This window comes from Triticum dicoccoides, chromosome 7A (genome assembly GCF_002162155.2).
Source record: "Triticum dicoccoides isolate Atlit2015 ecotype Zavitan chromosome 7A, WEW_v2.0, whole genome shotgun sequence".
NCBI classification, from domain to species: domain Eukaryota; kingdom Viridiplantae; phylum Streptophyta; class Magnoliopsida; order Poales; family Poaceae; genus Triticum; species Triticum dicoccoides.
The window spans coordinates 239,359,330-239,367,197 of NC_041392.1; the positions used below are offsets into that span (position 1 = coordinate 239,359,330).

At 43.3% G+C, this 7,868-nt stretch overlaps 1 pseudogene; it reads left to right on the top strand.

The window, feature by feature from the left end:
• Nucleotides 1-225: 225 nt before the first annotated feature.
• On the top strand, nucleotides 226-2,474 carry LOC119333421 (annotated as a pseudogene).
• The last annotated feature ends 5,394 nt before the right edge of the window (nucleotides 2,475-7,868 follow it).

Sequence of the window (7,868 nt, forward strand, 5' to 3'; positions counted from 1 at the left end):
GTAAGGCCACCACATTTAAATGGGATGAGCAGAACACAAACGCTGCTTGCAACTAAACAGCCGAAATTTGCATCTGCTCACACCCTAAACACAAAACGTCAACCAAACAGTAGAGGGTAAGTGCCCTTCATGCGATGCAGGCAACCAAATAGGTTGCATCTGTTGCATATGAGGGTGCATATGAAGAACCAGACTGGTTGGAGATGTACATGCAATGCAGGTACTATGCAGGTACTGTAGCGAACTGCAACTAAACACACCCGTTGTGAATGCTATGAACAATGAAGGAAGGAACAAAACCAAGTGATGGGCTAAGTATGAAGAGGCTAAAAGCCTGTTGTGTAACTTCAGTCTAGCTGAGGTCAGAAAAATTAAAAGAGAATGTAACGTGGCTGCATATAAGTTGGCTGCCCATGCTAAAATTTATGGGAATTTTTTTCTGCCGAAGAATGTGCCACCAAATATACTTGATGTAATCAAGAATGATTGTACTCGTACTATGAATAAATGAGCTCTCTTTTGCCCTTAAAAAAGAAATAAACTACTATTGATCTCATAGAAAAATACAGGTTCTCCCGAAAAAAATACAGGCGTTTCTTAAAAAAAACGCGCCCGAGACTGGACGTGCAACGAGGAGGACGACGAGCCACAATTCCCACACGGCAGCCGGCCACCAAGCAAAAATATCCTCTGAAAACCAAGCGAACCTGCAGTTGCAGCCGAGCAATCACAGCAGCGTCGTCGACCACCATCGAGCCGTACTCCATGGCTGCCGTGACCACCGCCTCCCTCTGCCCCGGCCTCGGCAAGCCCCGCCAAGGCCACGCGAAGCCGCCGAGAACGACGGTCTGCCATTGCCTCCCTGCTCGGAGGGCGGAGGAGGGGGTGAATCGGCGGGACGCCCTGCTCGGCGTCCTCCTCTCCGCCACCGCCGCGTTGTCGGCGCCGCTGCTCGTCCCCGCCGAGGCCTTCGCCGAGACCGCCGGTAATGCCAACCACCGTTTCCGGTTTCGCCGGCCATGTCTGATGGTGTGTGCTGATTCCGTGGAATTTCGTTTGGTTTTAAGAGGCGCAGGAGGGGTTCACCGCGTACGAGGACGAGGCCAACAAGTTCACCCTCGTGATTCCACAAGGTGCTTCATCTTTTGCAGTAAAAAGATGGAGGAATCAGCCAAATTACGGTCTTTTTGGCTCTTAAACTGTGCGCGGCAGAATCAGAGTCCGCAAGGTGATGAACAATTCGGTCAATTTTCCTTTCCGTGCAGGCTGGCAGGTCGGTGCAGGTGAACGCAGCGGCTTCAAGAACGTGACGGCGTTCTTCCCCGAGCAAAACCCCAACTCCAGCGGTACGTACGAGTTGGGGTTCTTTCCCGGCATCCATCTCACAGTCCCAAATACCAATCCACCATACCCACCCCTCTCCAAATTCATGAGCTTCTTCTCTGCAATCTTCAGTCAGCGTCGTGATCACCGGGATCGGGCCGGACTTCACCAGCCTCAAGTCCTTCGGTAGCGTCGACGAGTTCGCCGAGAACTTGGTAAGTACCCGGCACTCCCACCTTTTTTGTAGAATCTTCAGTGAACTGCACGAATATCTATCTACAAGTATGCATGGTCGTCTCTGAATTCCTGCTCGTGTGTCATGGCCAATTGATGCACTCTCTGTATCTCCACCGAGCAGGTGACCGGCCTGGACAGGAGCTGGCAGAGGCCGGCGGGGCTCGCCGCGAAGCTCATCGACTCCAAGGCATCAAACGGCCTGTACTACATCGAGTACACGCTGCAGAACCCCGGCGAGAAGCGCCGCCACATCGTCTCCGCCATCGGGATGGCCTTCAACGGCTGGTACAACCGGCTGTACACGGTGACAGGGCAGGTACTTCCATCTTCTGCTCTGCTCAGGTCAACCAACCAACATCACTCCACTCACATTTGTTTGTCTACGTTGGTGTCTCGCACAGTACATCGACGACGAAGAGGAGTCAGCCATATACAAGCCTGAGATAGAGAAGGTGACATCTTCTTGGATTGAATCTACCTCCTGCTAGCATGTGCTTGTTGGAGCACTGACTGATCTCTTTTATGTATGCATATATCTTTGCAGTCTGTCAAGTCGTTCAAGTTCACTTGAAATGCCTCCAAAAAGGAAGTTCAGGTGAGAACAAGTATAGAGTGACAGAGAAGAGAGAGTATACAGAGCTAGTAGCTCCTGATGTTAAGTTCAATTAGTGAGTATGTATATGTATGTCGAATTTTACGAGAAAGAAAAGATGAACACCAAATGTTCGAAGACTTCTGTGGCGGAGCTTGGCTGAGGACAGCATTGGCAGCATGAGTGTGAGATAGAGCATGAGAGTGTCGTTGGTTCAAACAAAATTGCTAGAACTCGGTTATAAGGAAACTAAAATTGCTCTGATGTAAACTTCCTAGCACCTATTTTTGGGCCCACATGTCAGATTTGTTTTTTCATCATCTACCTTTCTCTCATAATCTGGATCAGCTTGGGTCTCTCGTATAGTCAACTCTTTTAGAACCTGGGTATAGTACTGGAACCAATTCCAGCCTCTTTTTTTCTTCTTTGCACCTCACTCCATAGTGGTTAGCATCAACTATAGTTGCTGCTAAGATTTCTAGCAATTTCTATGATAAAGTCTAAAACATGTATAAAATTGAATGTATGTTTGCAATTTATAAGAAAAGTACTAGAACTGGATTATAAGAAAGCATATAAAATTGAATATATGTTCACAACTCGGTTATAATGTTTAGAACGCCCTCTCCAACTCATGGGCGGGAGGTAACCAACTTAGCCTGAGTCTGAGCTGACGTTCTAAACATTATGAAACTATGATAAGGTGAACTTGTTAACATATATTCAATTTTATACATGTTTTGAACATAATTTGAAATTAAAGCTTGCAATCCCATGTCTTCTAATACAAGACCTTTATGATTTGCAAGAAACTCATACTCCCTCCGTCCTAAAATAAGTGTCTCAACTTTGTACTAACTTTAGTACAAAGTTGTACTAAACTTGAGACACTTATTTTGAGATGGAGGTAGCAGAAATTTACTGCAATTTCACAGGAACATGAACCAATTTTCAAGGAAAGACATTGGAGAAAAAAACCTCGGTGGCAAAATCACATGCTTCACTACCTTTTACATCACTTCCATTGTTGCCTATCTCGTTTGACATATTTTCGACTTATTCGGGGTCTTTACTCATTTCTTGAACATTTATGTCTCACAGATTTTTAAAATGTTCTACCGCACATGCACGGTCCATTGTAAGGGGTGAAAACAGAGCAAAGATGAAGATAACTAGATGCTATTATATTTATTTTCTGTAATTTTTAGTTGAGCCGAAACTTCATCAAACGAATAATGAGGAAGATAGCCCCGAAAACAAATAAAAAGCCATATGGAGCAGTACATAAAACAAAATAGTTTCTGGGGCACACAAATCCCTTGAGTTGCCCAATAAGAAACACACATGAAACAAAAGCTAATGGTCTAGATCAATTTTGCCAAGATGGCTACAAATATTATCATTTATAAGTTGTAATATGGTCAAGTGCACAGATGGGCTTGGGCCACATCCATCGAACCAATGAGTGTCAGAGGGTTGGTTTCGCTGGCCCTCCACGGACAAGTCCGGAGGCCCTCCGACATAGACTCTCGGGGCTCCGCTGTAGCTACCAGCTACGGTGGCGAGCCCATGTTTCCACCTCCAGACAAACCCGTCGAACCTTCGAGGGCCTCGACCAACGAGCCCCCCGCGGATGTCCCGCGAGGCCTCCTCCTGTCCATGGATCGTGTCACGGGACCCATAGGAGGAGCGCCCTGCGGCTTCACGGCCTTGATCAATAGAGGCGAGGCGACCTTCTCCAGCAAGATCTTCTGCGGCCTCTCTGTGGGCGGGGCGGCCTGAACTTGTGCTGGGCTCCCGGACGAACCTCGGGGAGGGGGACGCAGGTCTATGGCGGCATACATCACCGTTTCTCCACGGATGGGTTGAGGAGGCCTCGAGACAGAATCCTTGAAGGCCTGAACAAACAAGTCAATAAAGACGGGTGGCAAAGCCCAAGAAAGAAAAATTGCTAGGACCTCACCTTGCAGAGGGTTGCTGATGACCCACAAGTATAGGGGATCAATCGTAGTCCTTTCGATAAGTAAGAGTGTCAAACCCAACGAGGAGCAGAAGGAAATGACAAGTGGTTTTCAACAAGGTATTTTTTGCAAGCATTGAAATTGTCGGTAACAGGTAGTTTGATAGCAAGATAATTTGTAAGGAGCAAGTAACGGTAACGGTAAATAAAGTGCAGCAAGGTAGCCCAATCCTTTTGTGACAAAGGATAGGCCAAAACGTTCTCTTATGATAAGCAAAACGTTCTTGAGGGTACATGGAATTTCACCATATCACTTTCATCGTGTTGGTTTGATTCGTGTTCGCTACTTTGATAATTTGATATGTGGGTGGACCGGTGCTTAGGTGTTATTCTTACTTGAACAAACCTCCTACTTATGCTTAATTAACCCCCTCGCAAGCATCCTCAACTACGAGAAAAGTATTAAGATAAAATCTAACCATAGCACTAAACTTTTGGGTCCAAATTGGTCCCTTACGAAGTAGCGCATAAACTAGGGTTTAAGTTTCTGTCACTCTAGCAACCCATCATCTAATAAATACTCCATAATGCATTCCCTTAGGCCCAAATATAGTGAGGTGCCATGTAGTCGACGTTCACATGACACCACTAAGGGAATCACAACATACATATCATCAAAATATCGAACGCATATCAAGTTCACATGATTACTTGCAACATGACTTCTCCCGTGACCTCAAGAACAAAAGTAACTACTCATAGATGAAAATCATGCTCAAGATCAGAGGGGTATTAAATAGCATAATGGATCTAAACATATAATCTTCCACCAAATAAACCATATAGTAATCAACTACAAGATGTAATCAACACTACTAGTCACCCACAAGTACCAATCTGAGATTCCGGTACAAAGATTGAACACAAGATATGAACTAGGGTTTGAGAGGAGATGGTGTTGTTAAAGATGTTGATGAATATTGGCCTCCCAAAGATGAGAGGGCTGTTGGTGATGACGATGGCTTCGATTTTCCCCTCCAGGAGGGAAGTTCCCTCGGCGGAATCGCTCCGCCGGAGGATAAAAGGGCTCCTGCCCAAGTTCCGCCTCAAGACGATGGTGCTCCGTCCCGAAAGTCCTCTCCTGATTTTTTTGTATGTCAAAATGACCTATATACCAGAAGATGGGCACTGGAGGTGAGCTGGGCTGAGCACAACCAACCAGGGCACGCCCCCCGGGGGGGCTGGCGTGCCATGGAGTCTTGTGCTCACAAGGTGGCCCCCCTCCGGTAGTTATTTGCTCCAGTATTTTTTATATATTCCAAAATAATTCTCTGTAAATTTTCAACTCATTTGGAGATGTGCAGAATAGGTAACTCTGACATAGCATTTTCAAGTCAAGAATTCCAGCTGCCAGCATCCCCCCTCTTTGTGTAAACCTTGCATATTATGAGAGGAAAGGCATTAGAATTACTCCATAAGCATTATTATGCATAAAAACATTGTAAATAAGAGTAGGAAACATGATGCAAAATAGACGTATCAACTCCCCCAAGTTTAGACCTCGCTTGTCCTCAAGCTAAAAACCGATATCAAAAAATATACCCACGTGCTTAGAGAGAGAGAGAGATGTCGATAAAAACAAAATACGGACATAGAAGCATCATGCTTATTATTATAACAACAACATATTTTATCATATAACTTCTCATGAACAAGTAAAAATTCATCACAACATCGAAGTAAAAGCATAAACTCTATTGAAAACCAACAAACATGTTCTCTGTCAACTTTGCAACTCCAATTCATCATCTTTTCAGAAAGGGTCACGTATCGGAGCCTTTTGGCAAGTCCACATACTCAACCATCATATAATCTTCTACAATTGCTAAGACTCACCTCATACACATGAACAAAATGTTTCAACCGGACACATAGAAAGATAGGGGCTTATAGTTTCGCTTCCCAATGTATTCACCTCAAGGGTGATGTCAACAATAATAACTCATGCTCACTCATATCCAACTAGATATATGTGCCTAGATCTTTCCTCACCACATGATGCTTGCAAAAATAAAAATGAAAAGGAATAGGGAAGAATACTTTGACTCTTGCATAAAAGTAAAAGATAGGCCCTTTGCAGAGGGAAGCAGAGTTTGTCATGCGCTTTTTGGTTTGTATGTGAAGGAAATATGCCCTAGAGGCAATAATAAAGTTGTTATTTATATTTCCTTATATCATGATAAATGTTTATTATTCATGCTAGAATTTTATCAACCGGAAACTTAGTACATGTGTGAATACATAGACAAACAGAGTGTCACTAGCTTGCCTCTACTTGACTAGCTCGTTGAATCAATGATGGTTATATTTCCTAACCATAGACATGAGTTGTCATTTTATTAACGGGATCACATCATTAGAGAATGATGTGATTGACTTGACCCATCCGTTAGCTTAGCACGATGACCGTTTAGTTTGTTGCTATTGCTTTCTCCATAACTATACATGTTCCTATGACTATGAGATTATGCAACTCCCGAATACCGGAGAAACACTTTGTGTGCTACCAAATATCACAACATAACTGGGTGATTATAAAGGTGCTCTACAGGTGTCTCCGATGGTGTTTGTTGAGTTGGCATGGATCAAGATTAGGATTTGTCACTCCGATTGTCGGTGAGGTATCTCTGGGCCCTCTCGGTAATGTACATCACTATAAGCCTTGCAAGCAATGTAGCTAATGAGTTAGTTACGGGATGTAACATTACGTAACGAGTAAAGAGACTTGCCGGAACGAGATTGAACTAGGTATTGGGATACCGACGATCGAATCTCGGGCAAGTAGCATACCAATGACAAAGGGAACAATGTATATCGTTATGCGGTTTGACCGATAAAGATCTTCGTAGAATATGTAGGAACCAATATGAGCATCCAGGTTCTGCTATTGGTTATTGACCGGAGACATGTCTCGGTCATGTCTACATAGTTCTTGGTAGACCGTTTTTACGCACTATCGGTGTCGTGATTGATATGAAAGAAGGCAATATTAAGTGTCAATTTCCTTTGAGGAAGGGTATGGAGCACTTCCCTAGAACAAGAATTAGGCCACCATATGAATCAATCATGAGGGCATCTTATGGATCTCGAACTAAGGATGGCAAAACTTAGATCCTTGCTTTATGCCTAGCTAAGGGCATAAAACTATAGCGCTTGTTGGTAGGCAACCCAACGAATAAAATTTAGTTTTGCTTTTTGCTTCCTGTTTTTGAGTGTTATTACAATTATGCTACTGTTATGATTGTGTTTTTAGTGTTTTAATGTAACATCCCAAAATTCCAAATTTTGGAATGTTATAAACAAATAGATAGATTTGATTGATTGCTTGATTGATTGACTGAAAGTGAGTGAATTCAAAACCTTTTGAAAGTTAAATGAGAGGGAATAAAAGGACTTTCCCAAACTTTCAATTTTGCTTTTATGATCTTCGGGAATTCAAATTCCTTTCATCACAAAAACCCTGGAGAGAAGATGACATGACTTCTTCCATTTTAAATGACAAGGGGTGTTGAGAATATTTGAATTTCATTTGGAAATATTCCAATTCTGAAACTTTATGCGACTCAATGATTTTCACGAGAGAAGATAAAATGACTTCTTCAAATTATATGAAATATGAGTTGGGAGTTTCAAAGAATAAATTTCAAAGCCCCTTTGAATTTATTTTCAATTTGGAATAGATCATCATGCATACTT